Source organism: Oryx dammah, unplaced genomic scaffold (genome assembly GCF_014754425.2).
Source record: "Oryx dammah isolate SB20612 unplaced genomic scaffold, SCBI_Odam_1.1 HiC_scaffold_18, whole genome shotgun sequence".
In the NCBI taxonomy this organism is placed as follows: Eukaryota; Metazoa; Chordata; class Mammalia; order Artiodactyla; family Bovidae; genus Oryx; species Oryx dammah.
Window position 1 is genome coordinate 163,923 of NW_024070202.1, and position 22,131 is coordinate 186,053.

Sequence of the window (22,131 nt, forward strand, 5' to 3'; positions counted from 1 at the left end):
CTTCTGAGATGCACAGCACTGTAGTATATCCCTGGCTCTAGAGCAGTACTGACAAGGTGTGCATATATCACTACTCTATACACAGACAGGCTTTCCATTAACATTTACACTGCAGTCCCACCTGTACACCCCACGTCAAGAGGTTCTACTTGCAACATGGAATTCGTAGAGTAAAGCATTTCCCCATCCTCAGAAACAGTCTCAGATGACTGAGTTAAATCATCCAGTTCGTTCACGTAATTAATTTGTTCTTTGACCTACATGTAAACAATACTGTTTCACAATGTCCTTAAAATATGTATAAATACACCAAGTGTACAGAGGTAATAAATCTCTGTATCAAAACAAAAACAGACATTTCTTAAAAGAAGAGATTTTTATCAAAATGATAACTTTATCAACAGTGTTTCTAAATGATGTGTTCAAAGTAAACTTCTCTACAACAGAGGAAGAGTTTCTATTTTACCACTAATCCTTTGACAAAGTATTTTCGACAAGGATAATATTTTTGAAAGATCATTTTGTTTTACTATATCTTCTTCTTTTCATACAGTGTTTTCCTTGCAGGCCTAGAAGAACAAATGATTCTTTTCAGGCTAATATTAAATATTCAAAAATACAAACAATATCTAAACTTTTATTTTTAATATAAACTCTTTGCATTGGCAAGTAATTGCCTATAAAGGATGCAGAAATAAATAAGAGCAGCATTAAAGGACACAGAAAATACATCAGTAATATTAATAAAGTATTAAAATTAGATCCAAGGAAAAGGAAAAACATAAAGTTACTTGTATTGTCTGATAGGAAACAGTATACCAGTGTTTTTTGCACCTGTCCTTTTCCATAAGAACTAACTTTTATGGCAATATGACTTATCTGGGAGGTATCCCTTCAGTCCTTCTAACAAAGAAATCCATTTGAATAACCAAGATATTAGCTTTTTGAGGACATCCTATGCATCAGCCATGCATTATTAGAAACACTTGACATCTCTTAAAGGCATTTTAATCCTCACAGTCATCCTGGGAGATAGGTATAGGCAGAAATGGAGCACACAAAGGCTGAGGCACTTGCCCAAGCTCACTCAGCATATCATTAACAGACCCAGAATTCACACCCAGGAAGTCTGGCTTCAACACTTCTCTTCCGAAATATGCTGAGAAAGTAATATTGAAAAGTCCTTTTAAGTAATACAATAGCAAATGAATCTATAGTATTATTTCAGGTCTAGCTATAGCTATAAATAATGATTTCTGAATCTTAAAACATATTTCTCAAAAATTAAAAAGACTTCAGAGGTAGGCAAGCCTGCAAATCTACTGTCAATAAAGTTTTGTTTTCTGTAAAGAAATTCATCAATAGGCATTCATTCACCAATTCTGCTGTTTCTTCATGCATCTGACATACATGTATTGAGCACACAATATGTGTTAATGACACGCTTAGTAAAGGAAGCACGGGTTTTGTCATTTAGATCTTTATCATGCAAAAGGAATAATTTGTGAAAGACTGCTAATAATGTTTTTCTATTGAATATAAACAAAATCTTCCCTTTTTCCCTGGAATCTATAAACAACTATGAAGTTAATATGCTGTGATGTTTCAGAGCACCTTACAAAATCATAGCTACTCACCATGTTACTATCAACTACAATCATCAAGGAATGACCATATCCTACTCAGTATAGCCTGTGTTTGTAAAATTCACAATTATGTGATTTTTGAAAATCTATATATGATAGAATTAATTTAAGCAATCATCTGCATATTCCATTACATAGAAATATTACACTTCAGAACCAATGAACAAGCCCTTACCATAAAACTATACATGAATGGAAGTATGATGCATAATTAGTTTACTGTAATAGTTTAAAGATAATGTCATACAATCAATAAGCTTTCTAGTATTGGAAATGCAAACAAGACTAAACTAAATAATCAAGCCCTCTGCTGGCTCATTTCCAATAATATGCTTCTGCTACTGCTAAGTCACTTCTGTCGTGTCCGACTCTGTGCAACCCCAGAGACGGCAGTCCACCAGGCTCCCCCGTCCCTGGGATTCTCCAGGCAAGAACACTGGAGTGGGTTGCCATTGCCTTCTCCCTCCAATAGCATACATACTCTAAAAGCTTCCTTCTTAATATAAAACAAGTAACACCTGTGAACTCCACATTCCTCTTCAGTTACCATCCAGTTCTTCATTGCCTGTCCCAATAACATTCCCTTGAATGTTTATGTGTATTCATTACAATCCAGCTTCCAAGGGGACTATTTAATGAAATGACTGCTGGCCAAAGGCACTGGTCCTCATCTTAACCTTTCAGCAGTGTTCGTCCACTAGAGTTGAGAAATCTCTTGTCTTGGCCTGAGCACTGTATAATGCTGCTCTATTTCCAGAAGAAGTATTCAGTGCTAATATTTCTTCCCCTACAAACAAGGAATCTGGAGAATGTATGTGTCATCACCCTGATCCACTTCCCTTAAAATGCTGTCATCATTCACATGCAGCAGACCACCAGTCAGTGAATTGGTCTTTTCAAATATTGGTGCAATCACACATTCTTCAGGTGTCCATTTGTCATCGTTCTTTTTCTTTACTCCCTTCCTGTGCACACCAGGGCCGCTACTTTAAAAAGTCCACAAAAAAGCCAATGTTTTCTAATAATTCAACTGATAAAGAATAAAAAACAACCAATTCTTATAAAATTCCAACTCTTACCCATCTTAAGTCATTGATTAATTCACAAGACAGTTATAGAGTACTAACCATATGCAAAAAAAAAATTCTTCCTTCAAACACAGATATGATTATGATACAATACGATGTATAAACTTGATATATGAAAGTGATAAGTGAAATAAGGAAGGATTTGCAGAAGAAGTGAAGAGAAGAGGTCATGAGAAACAGAAAAGGGAGAAAATCATCCTACTTGGAGATTTGAATGTGAGCACAAACGTCAGGCACAGGGCATCTGGCTTGTTTCCGAGGAACCAAGAAGGAAGAGCACAAAATACATGCAAGAAAGTAGAGAGATGTATCTGGAAAGACACTGAGAGGAACCTCAAGGGCTACACTGAAAATCTGGAGTCCACTGGCTAAGCGCCTTGACTCTTTGACATGGGAGTCATAAGTAGATTTACACTGTATTTTTTATTTTGCTCCTAAATATAATAATGGTGAATTTAGGGACTTCCCTGGCGGTCCAGTGCTTAGGACTCCACCTACCAATAAAGGGGCCAGGTGTTCCATTCCTGATCAGGGAAGATCCTGCATGCCATGGGGCAACTAAGCCATGCTCCACAGCTACTGCAGCCAGCAGACTAGAGTCCACACTCAGCATCCAGAGAAGCCACCACACTGAGAAGCCCAAGCACTGTGGTGGCAAAGACCCAGCACAACCAAAAATAAATGAAAAAGAGAATTCACAGAGAAAAGCCACACTTAATTCAGGTGGCATTTTAAATGATATGAGAATCACATATACCATGAAAGAAGAAACCAAGAAAATATTTGGCCAGGGGAGGAGTTCACTTTTTTTTAAATTTATTTATTTATTTATTTTAATTTTTACTTTCATGGATGAAAGGCCGATGCCTCATCAGCTCTCCCACCACCAACAGCAATTTGGCCTCCCTCCATGGACATACTCAAAGTGCTAAAAGAGAAAAACCTGCCAGCCACGAGTACTCTTTCCAGAAAAGTTGTCTTTCAGAAATTAAACAGAAATAAAAACTGTCCCAGACAAAGCAAACCTGAGGGAGTTCATCATCACTAGTCCCGCCTCATGAGAAATGCTGAAAGAAGTCCTCAAACTGAAATGAGGACTTTTCATTAGTGACAAAACACGTTTAAATATACAACACACTGATTAAGGCAAATATGCAGTCAAATCCAGAATACTCTAATATGTAACATGGTGGTATGTTAACAAAGGAACTCTAGTAATAAGGCTAAAGGACAAGAGTATTAAAAATAACTATATCTCTAGTAAAATATAAAATCTGTACATCACAAACATTAGCTCAAATTAGAAATTATTTTATAGGAAAATAAAAAGGGACTTGCTGTTAAATATTGATATAGGATTACCTATCAGAACCCTCATTCTGCATAGCAGGAAACTCCTGGTTGCTGTTTCCTCCACTCTTTCTCTGCTGAAACAATCCACTCTCATCAGCAGCATCCCACACGTTCTCTGATACTTCCAATCACTACTTTTGTGCTTCTTTTCTTCTTCAACCTTTAATGGAAGTTTGACACTAAGAATAATTGCTATGTATTGATTTTAAAGATCTTTGTTTTCAATTTTATTATTTGACTCAGTATTCGCCCTGAATTTAAGTGATAAAAATATTTTTGTGTTTATTTTAATTTTGCCACTTACAAGTAACTGAAATTTTTGTAAAATCTGCTCCTTTCTGTTTGAGGAAAAGAAACAAAATTCCCAAAGTTTCAAAAATGGCTTTCTTAATAAGATGCAATTATTCATATTCAGTCTTCCCCATCTGACTGGCAGAGACAGAGAAATAAAAAGACAAAGACACAAAGTCTGTCCTCTTTTGTCTTTACCACCTGGATTTTCCATTAAACAGCTGGATGCAGAGGATGTGACACCTTCATGCCTCAGAAAGGAAACATTCTTCTCTCTGCACTAAAGCTATTCTTTCCCTTCTGCCTTTTACAATTCTTTTTTCATTTGGATCCAGGAGATAGCAAAAAGGTGATGGTGTTCACTAAATTAAATGAACCAGAGTTTACCAAAATACAAGGAGCAGAATGAAACTGATGAGTTGTTAGTTAGTGTGAAATTCTGGAATATAAGTAATGGTTCCCAAGTCCACATTCAATAACCATCAAACCTTAGAGCTAGAGGGTATAGAAATAATTACCTAGTATTGCCCCACTATTTACCAAAAACAGCAATAAAATAAAAAAAAAATGTTCAAGGTTTTGTTTATGGCCCCTAAACTGGTACTCCCTAGCATTTTATGGCACCAAAAGAGATGATACAATTCTGGAACGTTGAATGTTATAAATTGCCAAGTAAATTCATCAGATTAATCAGATAAGGTAAAAGCGTGACTTTGGCACAGTAACTCAATACCTTAGTTGGGGGTAGGGCTCATCTCCTTTTTTATTTTTTTTCTTTTAAACAGGAGAATACCTAGTTTTTTCGTTTCTTTTTTCTTTTTTTTTTTTTGTCTTTTTGTCTGCTGTTCAAACTCAGTCAAAGCACCTCTTACACAAAAGAGCAAACAAACAATTTAAAAAATCTATTATTGAAGAAAGAAAAATCTCACAGCATCTCAAAACTCAGTCTTCTCCTTTTTAGATAAACACTGATTTTTTTTTCTTTTTTGCTCAGGGTTTATACTACCTATGGGCTTCCCTGGTGGCTCAAATATTAAAGAATCCATCTTCAATGCGGGAGACCTGAGTTCGATCCCTGGGTTAGGAAGATCATCTGGAGAAGGGAACAGCTAACCACTCTGGTATTCTTTCTGGCATGGGGAATTCCATGGACAGAAGAGCCTGGCAGGCTACAGTCCAAGGGTTCACAAAGAGGTGGACATGACTGAGCAACTTTCACACACACACACACACACACACACACACACACACACACACACACAATCTATGAAACAAAATCACACATGTCAAAACTTTCTACATTTTAGTAAACAACATAATGGAAATGTCTGTCTCAAAAGAAACATCTGAGAGTGCTGATTAAAGCATATGTGGGAGCACATATATTTGTTATTAAAAATATCCTGAAGCAGCCATGCTGGAAATCTAAGTGCCCAGCGATTGTGGAAAGCAGAGACGATCACACATATTCAACCGCAATGAAGAGATTAGAGGGAACACATGTTCATGTCCCATCTCTCAGTCAGTGCCTTCTTCCATTCTATGGAAATATAACTTATATTTAACCCAACAGGGTTAAAGGGAAAAAAAGAGGCAAAACTCTAGCTGATTATTCTTCTTATGCAATTTCCTTGGTGCTTATTCTGGCTCAGAAGACGACATGGTTCATAGCTAAATGAGTTTCCCAGTCCATATGAAGATAATGGAGAAGAATTAGATATTAGAATTGATTGAAGGACAAAAGCCATGAAAAGAGTTTCCTGAATTCCTGTTTTGAGATAATAATCAATTTCTACACAATTACCTCTTTGGATGACCCCACTTTATTCTCAAATGGAAAATCAAAATGGACCACATCACCAAGAAAGAGAAAAACCAAAGCAAGAGAAAATGAGAAACTCTTTTGGAAGTTAAATTTTCTCTTTTTCCAGAGCCAGCAACTCTACTTGAAACATGTCTATTTCATTCTTAAACCTTTGCATATCCTTCTCTAATTCTTCATTTACATACACTTCAGATGCACTGTAACTATTAGGTGGAGAAGAATTCCCATTTTCTAACTCGGGTTCCATGCTTTTATTGTCACTAGAGCTGCAATTATCTGCATGCAGTGGCTTCTGGGACCAGTCCTGTATTGCTTTATTTTTCAGATCAGTATTTTAACAACAGCAAGGGGAACGTGAATTTTTATTTGAATTATTTGTTTCATCTTACCAAGGTAGACAAGCCACAGACTAGAATGACATGCCTGTCCCATGTCTAATTTTCGATTCGTGGGATCTTGCCTCATATTTTGTGACATTTGCATATCAATCTTTTGGTCTTTCACTTCAAATATAACTACCGGCTCCCCTGCTTTTTTATTTTCTGTATCATTATAAAAACTCTCCTCAAATTTCATAAACAAATGTTCAATGTCTACTTGATAATTTTCAGGGAAACAAAGCTTCGAAGATGACCCACAAGTCTATCCAAGGGACCCAAAGTTTACAGACCACAGAAAAACATTTTTGAGACCGGGTTCTTTTTGTTCAGGAAATGCTTGGAATACTAGAGAGACAGATACTCCAAATGCATCTTTTTCCTCACAGTCAGGTATATTATTTGTGAGATTAGGAGATATTTCCTTTTGGTTTGCTCCTTCTTTAGGGTTATCACATAGTGGATCTGCCTCAGGACAAATGGTAATTTGGTATTCCTCACAAAATTTCACTGAACTTCCACTTTAACTCATTTGTGATGGGTTTTAACTTTTCTTTCCATTGTAATTTGCCTTGTTTGATACACATTTTCTCATACAGTACTACACCAGATATTGAAATTTACATTTTTACACACCTGTTCATGGTTATTCTCATCTTCATCGTTTTTCTTGTTCTTCCTCTGCTATCATTTCCAAGTCTAGTTCTCTTGACAGATCTGGATGTTTAGTTAAAATTATTAGAATGTTTAGATAAAAGACATCAGTTCAGTTCAGTTCAGTTCAGTCACTCAGTCATGTCCGACTCTTTGCGACCCCGTGAACTGCAACAGGCCAGGCCTCCCTGTCCATCACCAACTCCCGAAGTTCACTCAGACTCACGTCCATCGAGTCCGTGATGCCATCCAGCCATGTCATCCTCTGTCATCCCCTTCTCCTCCTTCCCCCAATCTTTCCCAGCTCAGAGTCTTTTCCAATGAATCAACTTTTCACATGAGGTGGCCAAAGTAATGGAGTTTCAGATTTAGCATCATTCCTTCCAAAGAAATCCCAGGGCTGATATCTTTCAGAATGGAGTGGTTGGATCTCCTTGCAGTCCAAGGGACTCTCAAGAGTCTTCTCCAACCCCACAGTTCAAATGCATAAATTCTTCGGCACTCAGCCTTCTTCACAGTCCAACTCTCACATCCATACATGACCATTGGATAAACCATAGCCTTGACTAGATGGACCTTAGTCAGCAAAGTAATGTCATTGCTTTTGAATATGCTGTCTAAGTTGGTCATAACTTTTCTTCGAAGGAGTAAGCGTCTTTTAATTTCATGGCTGCAGTCACCATCTGCAGTGATTTTGGAGCCCCCCAAAAATAAAGTCTGACACTGTTTCCACTGTTTCCCCATCTACTTCCAATGAAGTGATGGGACCGGATGCCATGATCTTCATTTTCTGAATGTTGAGCTTTAAGCCAACATTTTCACTCTCCTCTTTCACTTTCATCAAGAGGCTTTTTAGTTCCTCTTCACTTTCTGCCATAAGAGTGGTGTCATCTGCATATCTGAGGTTATTGATATTTCTCCCGGCAATCTTGATTCCAGCTTGTGTTTCTTCCAGTCCAGCATTTCTCTTGATGTACTCTGCATATAAGTTAAATAAGCAGGGTGACAATATACAGCCTTGATGCACTCCTTTTCCTATTTGGAACCAGTGTGTTGTTCCATGTCCAGTTCTAACTGTTGCTTCCTGACCTGCATACAGATTTCTCAAGAGGCAGGTCAGGTGGTCTGGTATTCCCATCTCTCTCAGAAATTTCCACAGTTTATTGTGATCCACACAGTCAAAGGCTTTGGCATAGTCAATAAAGCAGAAATAGATGTTTTTTTCTGGAACTCTCTTGCTTTTTCGATGGTCCAGCGGATGTTGGCAATTTGATCTCTTGTTCCTCTGCCTTTTCTAAAACCAGCTTGAACATCATGAAGTTCACAGTTCACATATTGTTGAAGCCTGGCTTGGAGAACTTTGAGCATTGTTTACTACCATGTGAGATGAGTTCAATTGTTCAGTAGTTTGAGCATTCTTTGGCATTGTCTTTCTTTGGGATTGGAATGAAAACTGACCTTTTCCAGTCCTGTGGCCACTGCTGAGTTTTCCAAATTTGCTGGCATATTGAGTGCAGCACTTTCACAGCATCATCTTTCAGAATTTGAAATAGCTCCACTGGAATTCCATCACCTCCACTAGCTTTGTTCGAAGTGATGCTTTCTAAGGCCCACTTGACTTCACATTCCAGGATGTCTGGCTCTAGATGAGTGATCACACCATCGTGATTATCTGGGCCATGAAGATAATTTTTGTACAGTTCTTCTGTGTATTCTTGCCACCTCTTCTTCATATCTTCTGCTTCTGTTAGGTCCATACCATTTCTGTCCTTTATCGAGTCCATCTTTATAATCCTCATTTAAAACATAGATCTAAAATATTGTATGAAGTGACAAATTAAATCAATCTTAATCTTCAGCTGAATATTTACTTCTTTAAGAAATACTTCCAATGACCTAAAAACTTCAACAAACCATTTGGGAAATACCAGACGTTACCAGATTATAGGCACATAAACAGCTCAAAGATTCAGTCACATATTGATCCAAACAGCACTGAAGAAAACAATCAGAAACCAAACAAAATACAGGACAGACATATAAAGTCACGATACATTCTCTTCTCTACTTCATAACATGCCAAGCATCAACTGCAACATTATTCATGGTCTACAAAATTCCTCTTCCTTTTTAGCTTTTATCAGTTCCTTCATCTAAATGCTTCCCTGTACTCTCCCAAAAAAATTACTTTTCATATTTTAAGGCTCAACCTGCTTTGTGAAGTTGTCTTTGATTACTGCCACCTTTCCCCTGATAAAGAGGTATGTCTTTCCTTATAGCTCCCTTAGTACTTTAAAGACTTTTCTAATGTATCTTTCTAGGTTTTTCTAGTGATAGATATAGATCTGAACTGTAAATTATTTCTTTACATGTCTGTCCTCTTGGCTCCTAGACTGCAGAGGACAAGCTCTTAAAAGTCACCTCGGTATATATAGCATTTTTTTTAATTTAATTTTTTTATTGAAGGATAACTGCTTTACAGAATTTTGTTGTTTTCTGTCAAAGCTCAACATGAATCAGCCATAAGTGTACACATATCACCCCTTTTGAACTTTCTTCTCATCTCCCTCCCCATCCCACCCCTCTAGGCTGATACAGAGCCCCAGTGTCTCTTATTCAATAATTATTTCTCTGGTTTCCGTTCAGTACTAGACACTGGAGTTTAACGAAAAATGTAGAAAAAGGTGTCAGGGATGGCTTTTCTAGAGATAATGCCTGAGTGCAGACTTACACAGTTCAAGGGAACAGAGAGCAGGAGAGGGAGAGCATTTCAGGCTGTAGCAAGATGGGGAGAGAAGTACACACACCACACGGTAGATATTTGTCCAAAGTGAAGGGATGGGACTGACGAAAGTCATAGCAGCCAGTCCCATCCCTTCGTAGCAAAGAGATAGGGAAACTGTGAGAACAGAAACAGACTTTATTTTCTTGGGCTCAAAAAGCAATGCAGATGGTGACTGCAGTCATGAAATTAAAGGACACCTGCTCCTTGGAAGAAAAGATATGACAAATTTAGCATCTTAAAAAGCAGAGATGGTACTCTGCTGACAAAGGTTCGTCTGCCTACCCAAAGCAAAGGCTTTTCCAGTAGTCATGTATGGATATGAGAGTTGGACCAAAAAGAAGATTGAGCACCAAAGAACTGATGCTTTTCAACTGTGTTGTTCGAATAGATTCATGACAGTCCCTGGGACTGCAAAGAGATTCAACCAATCAATCCTGAAGAAAATCAGTTCTGAACATTCATTGGAAAGACTGATGCTGGCGCTGAAGCTCCAGTACTTTGGCCACCAGATTCGAAGAGCTGACTCATTAGAAAAGACCCTGATGCTGGGAAAGGTTGAAGTCAGGAAGAGAAGGGAATGTCAGAGGATGAGATGGTTGGATGGCATCACCGACTCCATGAACATGAGTTGAGCAAGCGCTGGGAGATAGTGAAGGACAGGGAAACCTGGTGTGCTGCAGTCCCTGGGGCAGCGTAGAATCAGACACGACTGAGCGACTGAACAACAACAACAGGGACAAGTGACGAGGGCACCAGCAGCAGTTCAGAATTCTAGAGCAAAGGACTGAAAGGTCTAGAGATAGAGGGTCAGGCAGAAGTCAGATTATGAGAACATCAATGGCGCTTTAAAAGGTCTAGACATTAATGTAACTCAGAGTGCCTCATGGTCACATGTGCTTTTGAGATTGGTGACTCTAAACACCACAGGAAGGAGGAATCTGAAGGGCATACAAATAACTGGAGGAAAGCAAATCTGAAGCCATTAATACTGGGAATAACAAGCTGATGCAGGCCTGAACTGAGGGAGTGTTTACAGAAATATTAAGGATATAAAACTTTCAGGGTACAGTATAGAATAAATCTTTAAGAAACCAATAAATGTACAAATCTAGGGACCCTGAAGGATAAAATAACTGCTTGTTATTTTACAAAACGTATTGACTGAGAAGAAAATGATCAACATGAACCGACTGAAGTGGCTTCTATCTATTTTATAGTTTTCCAATCTCACATCATCCAGTGTTGAAGGGACTCGTGTAGGTATTTTATTTGAATTTGTTTTTCCTGGACCTACCAAGCTCATGGAGAGACAAGAGCAAATGACTCAGTTGTATAGATTACAAGAAAAAAAGACAAAACACATTGAGTTTAGAGCCTGTAGTCAGTATTCGAGGAGATAACAGAATATTCTATAAATACAAGGTGAGGATAGAAAAGAAAAATTACAGAGGTGAAAACAGAAACAATGGATGATTTCTTACCATAGTCCTGACCGTATGACTGATTAAGGGTGCTAAATTAATTAATATTTATGGACAACACATTCTTAGACGTGGTTACTCAATAGACTGGGCATCCTAGTAGAATCAGAATTTACTTTCTATATACTGCTTTTAAGTGATACAGCACTCCTTTATACCAACCTCCCATGTGAACTCTTAATTTATTACAAATACTAAAACAAGTTGATATACTATGTGAACACAGCTGATAAGGAGGTACTATGTAGCAAATTTCCCATGACTCCCATTCCCACTGTGAAAGCCAATTCTAAAAAATATGAAGTCATGGAAAACACAAGAAATATTTTAGTATTTGTTATCAGAGTTGCTTTTGCAGTTATACTAAATATAATCATAACTAATACTTATGAATTGACAGCCATATAAAAACATTGCTATGAAGTCCCGTTTTGAGAAGGCAGTCTCTAGATGGCTACCTAGTCTCCCAACTAGTCCCAGAGTTTTAAACATAATTCTGCTACCCACTCTCAGGTGTATGCTAAATTCTAGCCTAAACGAACTTACTTTTCCCTAACTGTCTTTGTTATTTATTGTATTACTATGGTCAGAAGGAGAATGCAAACACCTTGCTAAGAGGCATTGATTGGCTATAGGTTGCATAAAAGGAGTCAGCACAAGGAAGATTTTGCCACAGAATTTAATTTGGAACCATCAGAAGGATGGGAATGCCATGCCCAGATGGCCCACAGCTGAGTGCTCTGGGCTTCTGCATTACCTTCTTTCCTTCCTCTGTTTCCTGGCAGCTCCGACTTGCATAGCTGATGGAACGAGTAAATCCCTACCAGGAACACTGCTGCAGTCTTTGTCTTCATTTTATCTATTATGGTCTTCTGTCCAAATTCTGTGGATGCTGACTGATTTTTGGTCATTGAATGGGACACCAACACACACTGACCATCAGCTTTCAAATGTCTGGCTCTTTGACCAGTCTCATTATTGAGGCTCAAAGCAGCAGAAGCCCAATTTGAAAAATGTGAAAACAAAGTCTCCATCTATTAGAATGTGAGTAAGAATACAAAGTTTTTCTCAGAAAATCAGATCCATGTCCTCCTCTCCCCTGAAACTCACTAGTCCTTCACAGCTTACAGTATCTCACATGTCACCGACATTCATGAAGAAATGTAAACCTGTGTGTCTCATTTCTTCTCCTTTTTAATCGCCTAGTATTACTGATTTTGATTCACTCAACTTTTATTACATATTCTGTATTCCATAATAACTTTACCAATAATTATTTTTTCAGCATCAGTTCAGTTCAGTTCAGTCACTCAGTCGTGTCCAACTCTTTGTGACCTCATGAACTGCAGCACACCAGGCCTCCCTGTACATCACCAACTCCTGGAGTCTACCCAAACTCATGTCCATTGTGTCAGTGATGCCATCCAACCATCTCATCCTCTGTCGTCCTCTTCTCCTCCTGCCCTCGATCTTTCCCAACATCAGGGTCTTTCCAAATGAGTCAGCTCTTCTCATAAGTTGGCAAAAATATTGGCGTTTCAGCTTAAACATCACTCCTTCCAATGAACACCCAGGACTGATTTCCTTTAGGATGGACTTGTTAGATCTCCTTGCAGTCCAAGGGACTCTCAAGAGTCTTCTCCAACACTACAGTTCAAAAGCATCTATTCTTCTGCATTCAGCTTTCTTTATAGTCCAACTCTCACATCCATACATGACTATGTTTCAACATAAAAATATATTATTGAGAAAATGTATATCTACCTTATTTTACACTTAATTATGCCTTATAACACTGTGTGCTCTAGAGACCATGGTTTTAAAAACACTTTTCATGAATCCTACTACTTTAATTAATGTTACAAACCTAGACAACATTAAAAAGCAAAGACATCACTTTGCGACAAAGGTCCGTACAGCCAAAGCCATGGTTTCTTCAGTAGTCATGTACAGATGTGAGAGTTGGACCATAAAGAAGGCTGAACACTGAAGAATTGATGCTTTCAAAGAGTGGTGCTAGAGAAGAGTTCTGAGAGTCCCTTGGACAGCAAAGAGATCAAACCAGTCAATCCTAAGAGAAATCAATGCTGAATATTCACTGGAAGGACTGATGCTGAAACTAAAGCTGCAATACTTTTGGAACCTGATGTGAACAGCTGAATCACTGGAAAAGACCCTGATGCTGGGAAAGATTGAGGGCAGGAGGAGAAGGGGATGGCAGAGGATGAGATGGTGGGATAGCATCGCTGATGCAATGGATATGAACTCGGGCAATCTCTGGGAGATGGTGAGGCACAGGGAGGCCTAGCGTGCTGCAGTCCATGGGCTCACAAAGAGTTGGATCTGACTTAGCGACTGAACACCACCACCAATGACAACTTCTTTAATTACAATGAGATGGTCTTTCTTCAAATTATCAATATCCTCAGAACTGATTTTTTAAACCCTTGATAGACATCATAAACTTATATGAGACATGATAGTCTTGTGGGTGACTAATTGTTTCCACATGAAAATAGGATAAGTCTAGGATTACACTGGATCCAAAGAGCACAGAGCACCATGAGGGAAGAATGAATGCAACACAGAAATATTTGCTTTTAAAAAAAAGGAATTCTCAGATCTAACTTCCTTAAGAAAAATCAAAGAAACAAGCAAGAAACGTAAAAGTGAAACTTTAAACCCGTGTCAACACAGTTCAGTTCAGTCACTCAGTCATGTCCGACTCTTTGTGACCCCGTGAATTGCAGTATGCCAGGCCGCCCTGTCTGTCCATCACTAACTCCTGGAGTTCACTCAGACTCATGTCCATCGAGTCAGTGATGCCATCCAGCCATGTCATCCTCTGTCATCCCATTCTCCTCCTGACCCCAATCTCTCCCAGCATCAGAGTCTTTTCCAATGAGTCAACTCTTCGCATGAGGTGGCCAAAGTACTGGAGTTTCAGATTTATCATCATTCCTTCCAAAGAAATCCCAAGGCTGATCTCCTTCAGAATGGATTGGTTGGATCTCGTTGCAGTCCAAGGGACTCTCAAGAGTCTTCTCCAACACCACCATCAATTCTTCGGCGCTCAGCCTTCTTCACAGTCCAACTCTCACATCTATACACGACCACAGGAAAAACCATAGCCTTGACTAGACGGACCTTAGTCGGCAAAGTAATGTCTCTGCTTTTGAATATGCTATCTAAATTGGTCATAACTTTTCTTCCAAGGAGTAAGCGTCTTTTAATTCCATGGCTGAAATCACCATCTACAGTGATTTTGGAGCCCAAAAAAATAAAGTCTGACACTATTTCCACTGTTTCCAAGGGTCCCTTTATCATTTCACATCCAACCATGCCAATGGTTTAAAATGGTAGTTCTGTAGTGTGGCCTGAGAATTCCTGAGGTCCAGAGACCCACTGGGCCAGGGGATCCAAGAGGTCAAAACTCTTTTCACAACAACTCTAAATGTTACTTCCATGCTCAGTTATGTTCTGAGTGCACACAGGAGTTCTCCAGACACAGGATATGTGATATCAGAACACTAATGACTAATGGAATTAGCCATTATGATTGTGTATGCCTATATTTTTATCTTTTTTGTTTTATTTTCCAGGAGTCTCTGGCTGAGGCAACAGTTAGAGGTGGCCTGCTGCAGGGTCAGGGTCACTGAGTGCAGCAGTGCATGAATGGGACCTGTTGAAAGAGGTGCCATTATCTTCACTACCTCTACCATAGTTTGGCCTCAGGGAGGGAACACAGCCCCATCCATCAATAGAAAATTGTATTAAAGATTTACTGAGCATGGCCCCACCCAACAGAACAGGATCCAGTTTCCCCCTCAGTCAGTCTTTCCCATCAGGAAGTTTCCATAAGTCTCTTATCCTTATCCATCAGAGGACAGGCAGACTGAAAACTTCAATCACAGAAAATAAACCAAACTGATCACATGGACCACAGACTTGTATAACTCAATCAAATTGTGAGGGAGCCATGCCATGAAGGGCCATCCAAGACAGGTGGGTCATGCTGGAATGTTCTGACAAAACATGGTCCACTGGAGAAGGGAATGGCAAACCACTTCAGTATTCTTGCCTTGAGAACCCCATGAACAGTATGAAAAGGCAAAAATATAGGACACTGAAAGATAAGCTCCTCAGGTCAGTAGGCGTCCAATATGTTACTAGAGATCAGTGGAGAAATAAATCCAGAAAGAATGAAGAGATGGAGCCAAAGCAAAAACAACACCTAGCTGTGGATGTGACTGGTGATGGGAGTCAAGTCCAAGGCTGTAAAGAGCAATACTGCATAGGAACCTGGGATATTAGGTCCATGAATCAAGGCAAACTGGAAGCGGTCAAGCAGGAGATGGCAAGAGTGAACACTGACATTTTAGGAATCAGTGAACTAAAATGGACTGGTTGTGGTTTAGGCAGTAAGTCATGTCCGATGCTTCTGACCCCATGGGCTATTTATAGCTTGCCAGACTCCTCTGGCAATAGGATTTTCCAAGCAAGAATGCTGGTGTGAGTTGCCATTTCCTTCCCTAGGAGATCTTCCTGACCCAGGTATTGAACTTGGGTCTCCTGCATGGCAGGTAGATTCTGTACAGACTGAGCTAGAGGGAAGCCCCCAAATGGACTGGAATGGGTGACTTTAACTCAGATGACCATTATGTCTACTGCTGTGGGCAAGAATCCCTTAGAGCAAATGGTGTAGCCATCACAGTCAACAAGAGTCCCAAATGCAGTACTTGGATGCAATCTCAAAAATGATATAATGATCTCTGTTCATTTCCAAGGCAAACCATTCAATATCACAGTAATGCAAGTCTATGCTCTGACCAGTAACACTGAACAAGATGAAGTTGAACGGTTCTATGATGACCTACAAGACCTTCTAGAACTAACACTGAAAAAAGATGTTCTTTTCAATATAGGGGACTGGAATATACAAGTAGGAATTCATGAGATACCTGAAGTAACAGGTAAATTTGGCCTTGGAGTACAAAATGAAGCAGGACAAAAGCAAACAGCTTTGCCAAGAGAACGTACTGGTCATAGCAAACACCCTCTTCCAACAACACAGGAGAAGACTCTACACATGGATATCACCAGATGGTCAATGACAAAATCAGACTGATTCTATTCTTTGTAGCCAAAGATGGAGATGCTCTGTACAGTCAGCAAAACCAAGACTGGGAGCTGCCTGTGGCTCAGATCAAGAACTCCTTATTGCCAAATTCAGACTTAAATTGAAAAAAGTAGGGAAAACCACTCGACCATCCAGGTATGACCTAAATCAAATCCCTTAGTATTATTCAGTGGACGTGACAAATAGATTGAAGGGATTAGTTTTGATAGAGTGCCTGAAGAACTATGGACAGAGATTCGGGACATTGTACAGGAAGCATTGATCAAGAACATCCCAGAGAAAAAGTAATGCAAAAAGGCAAAGTGGTTGTCTGATGAGGCCTTACAAATAGCTGAGAAAAGAAGAGAAGATAAAGGCAAGGGAGAACAGGAAAGATATACCCATTTGAATGCAGAGTTCCAAAGAATAGCAAGGAGAGATAAGAAAGCCTTTCTCAGTGGTCAATGCAAAGAAACACACGAAAATAATAGAATGGGAAAGACTAGAGATCTCCTCAAGAAAGTAAGAGATACCAAGGGACCACTTCATGCAAAAATGAGCACAATAAAGGAGAGAAATAGTATGGACCTAACAGATGCAGAAGATATTAAGAAGAGGTGGTAAGAACATATACATAAAAACTATATAGAAAATATTTTCATGAATCAGATAAGCACGATGGTGTGATCCTTCACTTAGAGCCACACATCTTGGAATGTGAAATCAAGTGGGCCTTAGGAAGCATCACTACAAACAAAGCTAGTGGAGATGATGGAATTGCAGTTGAGCTATTTCAAATCCTAACAGATGATGCTATGAAAGGGCTTCACTCAATATGCCAGCAAATCTGGAAATCTCAGCAGTGGCTACAGGACTGGAAATAGTCAGTTTTCATTCCACTCCCAAAGAAAGGAAATGACAAAGAATGCTCAAACTACAGCACAATTGCACTCATCTCACGCAAACAAAGTAATACTCAAAACTCTCCAGGCCAGGCCTCAAAAGCACATGAAACATGAACTTCCAGATATTCAAGCTGGATTTAGAAAAGGCAGAGGAACCAGAGGTCAAACTGGCAACATCCACTGGATCATCAAAAAAGCAAGAGAGTTCCAGAAAAACATCTACTTCTGCTTTATTGACCACCCCAAAGCTTTTAACTGTGTGGATCACAACAAACTGGAAAATTCTTAAAGAGATGGGAATATCAGACCACCTGACCTAACTCCTGAGAAATTTGTATGCAGGTCAAGAAGCAACACTTAGAACTGGACATGGAACAACAGACTGATTCCAAATAGGGAAAGGAGTACGTCAAGGCTGTATATTGTCACCCTGCTTATTTAACTTATACACAGAGTACATCATGCAAAAGTCTGGGCTGGATGAAGCACAAGCTGAAATCAAGATAGCCAGAAGAAATATCAATAACCACAGATATGCAGATGACACCACCCTTATAGAAGAAATCGAAGAACTAAAGAGCCTTTGGATGAAAGTGAAAGAGAGTGAAAAGGTTGGTTTAAAACTCAACATTCAAAAAACTCAGATCATAGTATCCGGTCCCATCCCTTCATGCAAATAGATGGGGAAAGAATGGAAACAGTGTCAGACTTTATTTTGGGGGGCTCCAAAATCACTGCAGATGGTGAATGCACCCATGAAATTAAAAGACGTTTGCTGCTTGGAAGAAAGGTTATGACCGACCTTGACAACATATTAAAAAGAAGAGACATTACTTTGCCAACATCAGTCTGTCTCGTCCAAGCTATAGTTTTTCCAGTAGCCATGTATGGATGTGAGAGTTGAACTGTACAGAAAGCTGCACACCGAAGAATTGATGCTTTTGAATTGTAGTGTTAGAGAACACTCTTGAGAGTCCCTTGGACTGCAAGGATATCCAACCACTCCATCCGAAGGGAATTCACTCCTGAATATTCATTGAAAGGACTGATGCTGAAGCAATCAGTCCAATCAGGTGTCCAATACTTTGGGCACTTGATATGAAGAACTGACTCACTGGAAAAGACCCTGATGCTGGCAAAGACTGAAGGCAGGATGAGAAGGGGAAGACAGAGGATGAGATGGTTGAATGGCATCACCAGCTCAATGGACTTGAGTCTGAGTAAACTCCGGGAGTTTTGATGGACAGTGAAGCCTGGTATGCTGCAGTCCATGGGGTCGCAAAGAGTCAGACACGACTGAGTGACTGAACTCAACTGAACTCCCATATAGTAAACATCAATAGACATAAACAAAAGTTCCTTGGAATTCTCAATAATTTTTAGAAGTATAATAGGATCCTAAAGCCAACAACTTTCAGAATCACTGTTTCAAAAGATTATGTCTACCCAGCAGTCATTAAACTATGATTACTTCCCCTACTTCTAATAATCAAAGACACCACAAACACACACAAACACACAAACACACACACAAACACATGCACATACAAACACGCACATACACAGTCTGCTCATCAAAATATCTGATTAGCCTACATTCATCTGGGTAACGACACTATAATGAAACAATTATAAGCTGAAATACAACTGACATATTAGCAAGTGAAGTTTTACTCTAGGGAAAGTTTAGAGTTCAAACATTTTTGGACATTGGAAAAAACTTAGAGTCTAAAATTTAATCTCAGAGAGTTCCTGAGAAGTATAGAGATTCCAAACTGAGAACTTCAGAGTGTCGAAGCATATACAGAAACATGTTGAGTTGAAGCTTACAATTTAAAAATTTCTTGTTCTTATCCTTGTGAATATCTTTTGTTTCAAAACACAAGTATCAACAATTACATTTGCCTTATGTATGTCCAATTCTTCAATTAAATTTGTAAAGAAAATATTAGAAGTATGAAGACTGAGCATTTCAAATAGTTCAGTGTCCCTCCTTCCAGAGTTAACTGTGTACTGCAAAATTTACCTGAACTGGATGTTTATAAATCCTTCACTCTAACTGTTTCATTAGGAACAGACTCTTTCATTCTGACTGCTGGCTGAATGGGGTTTGGAAACAAGTTGATTACTAAATAATGTACACAGAACACTATCCACAGTTCAGATTTCAAGACAAAATCATAAACGTTTTTACCTTCACATTAGGATATTTCCCAGGAGAATCTAAAAGGAAAAAGGAACACAGAGTTAATTACATGTAAATATGAAAGCCAGCTGTACATTCATGCAGAGTTAGTACCGAGCAGAATCCTCATGCTCAGCCTTGGCACTGAATACATTCAGTTTTAGTGTCTTGTTTTTAGGGGGATCTTAGGACACTGGTAAGACAGACATACTAAAGATAGTGAAGAAAAAATAAGAATATGGGCTCACCAAAACATGCAGTTAAGATTTCAAAAGTAACATCACGTTTTCAATGGCTTTATAAAACATTAAAGCACACATAGACCAATGTGAACATGCTGACTGATGAGGAGACAGTGGGTCTCAATCAGAGGAGCAAGTCATGAACCCAAGAAGATAAATGTGACAGCTGATGGTAAAATGCAACAGTGTATCTTGAATGCAACACAGCAGTTATCATTTCCACCATTATTCAATATGTATTTATCATGTTCTTCAATCTGTCTAGTCATTTAACAAGTGCACAGCTGGAATGACAGTTCACCAGAATGTATAATTCATTTCTCATCAAAGACAGAGTAATGAACTGATTAGCCTGGATATACACTTGTAGAAAAATGGCTCATAAAAAATATTCTTTTTTTTTCCATATCCATGTGGGCTACTAGTATGCCTACTTGTCTTGGCTCCTCTAGTCTATCCATCTTAAAGTTTCTCAATCCACTCATGCAAGAAGGTATATAAGACATATCTAGGAAATTATGTATACTAAATTCTCAATATTGAAATATAATTATCAAAAGGAAATAATACATTTAATTGCCACAGAATTATTAGAAATTAAAAATCTTGCATGTTTCAAAACCAGTGTAGTATTTATTAAAAGTATTTCTAGCATTTAGGGAATGAACCCTATTAATCTGTTTGGCTTCAAAATTTAGTTTGGTTTGATACATCATGCTAATGCTTCAAAGGACTTCTATGAAACAACTTACAAAGAATCAGCTATCTTTATTTTTAAAAAAGTCAATGCCTCCTTTTTCAAATTAATCTAATTTGAATAACAAACACCAGTACAACATATATCTTTGATGCCTAAGAGTTCCTCAGAGGGGCTGTGGTTTCCCCCACTTCTAGCACCCCCTTCCACCTCCAGGATTCTCTGGAGCAATAATGATCTTATCTCTTTTCAGGATAAATATACTGAAGTCATCTAGAAGGAGTTCTCTCAAGTGTCCTCATCAACTCCAAACTCACCTCCCTAAGGCCATCCTTTCCTCCCTTTGTCCTTTCATTAGAGTCTCTCCTCCCTAAATGGTAATCTCTGGATCTGTGGACTTATATCTTCCCCCCTTGACATCCTTTCTATGGATCATCTCTACCTGTGGTCTTTACAGACTGGGGCCTGGTGGACCAGAGTCAATGAAAAAAAAGCAAAAGAGAAGGACTAATATTCCCTGGGTTATGTGGAAAACCAATAAAGCCCTAGAATAGGGCTTGTACCGCTCACTAAGGCACAGGGTGTCCTCTCAAGAAGATCTTGAAAGCCCGGGCAGGAAAGTGAGCTCAGCAGGCCTCCATGCTGCAAAGAACTAGCCAGAAAGGGAAAGAAGGACACGGGAGACCCAAGTCTCTGGTGGAACAAGGGTGCATTATTCATGTTTGTGTGAGTTTATTGTTATACAAGGAAGCTTTAGGGAAAAAAATAAAGTTAAGAAAAGAACAAAAGTCAGATGTATAACAACCATTACCAAGGGAATAACAAGGAATAACAATTGTCAAAGGCCAGAAGACAATCCATATCTTGAGTAAGAGGATCGTGACTAAACAGTTTTACTGTAGGGTAAAAGTTACTGAAAGAAATCCATGTATGTGTTCTGTCCCATGACCTCAGTCCTGGGAACAGCGTGCCGCTCCACTTGTTCCTGTATACCAGGAGCTGATAAGGAACAGAGGGTTCATGAGAGACAGAAAACAACATACATGAGTCCTAAAGTTAAACATTCCCTGACACCTACCATTTCTTTCTCCCTCTTTGCTTAGCAATGGTATCTTACACCTATAACTGCTACTTCAACTCTTTGCTTCCCTCTGGGTATAATCATGCTCAGAAAGAAACACAAAATAATGCTTTTCCTTGGTCCTGTTATGTCCTGCACTATTCAGTGCTCTTCTTCCAGACTTCTCTATATGCAAAGCTACACCCTTGCTACTCAGAGAGCTTGTTAGAAGCACAGAATCTGAGACCTCTTGCTCAGCATGTGCACTTCACACATGGTCCCCAAGCGACTAATTAAAATTTGAGAAACTCTGGTCTACACGGAGTCTGCTTCTACATGACTTCAACTTAATTCATTTTCCGGAAATCTCAGCCTCTGTTTCCTCATGCAAACACATCCCCCCAAACTGGAATGGCATTAGAA

At 39.0% G+C, this 22,131-nt stretch overlaps 1 pseudogene; it reads right to left on the reverse strand.

Moving 5' to 3' along the window:
- LOC120878245 overlaps nt 1-22,131 on the reverse strand; it is a 139,922-nt pseudogene that overhangs the window by 73,226 nt on the left and 44,565 nt on the right.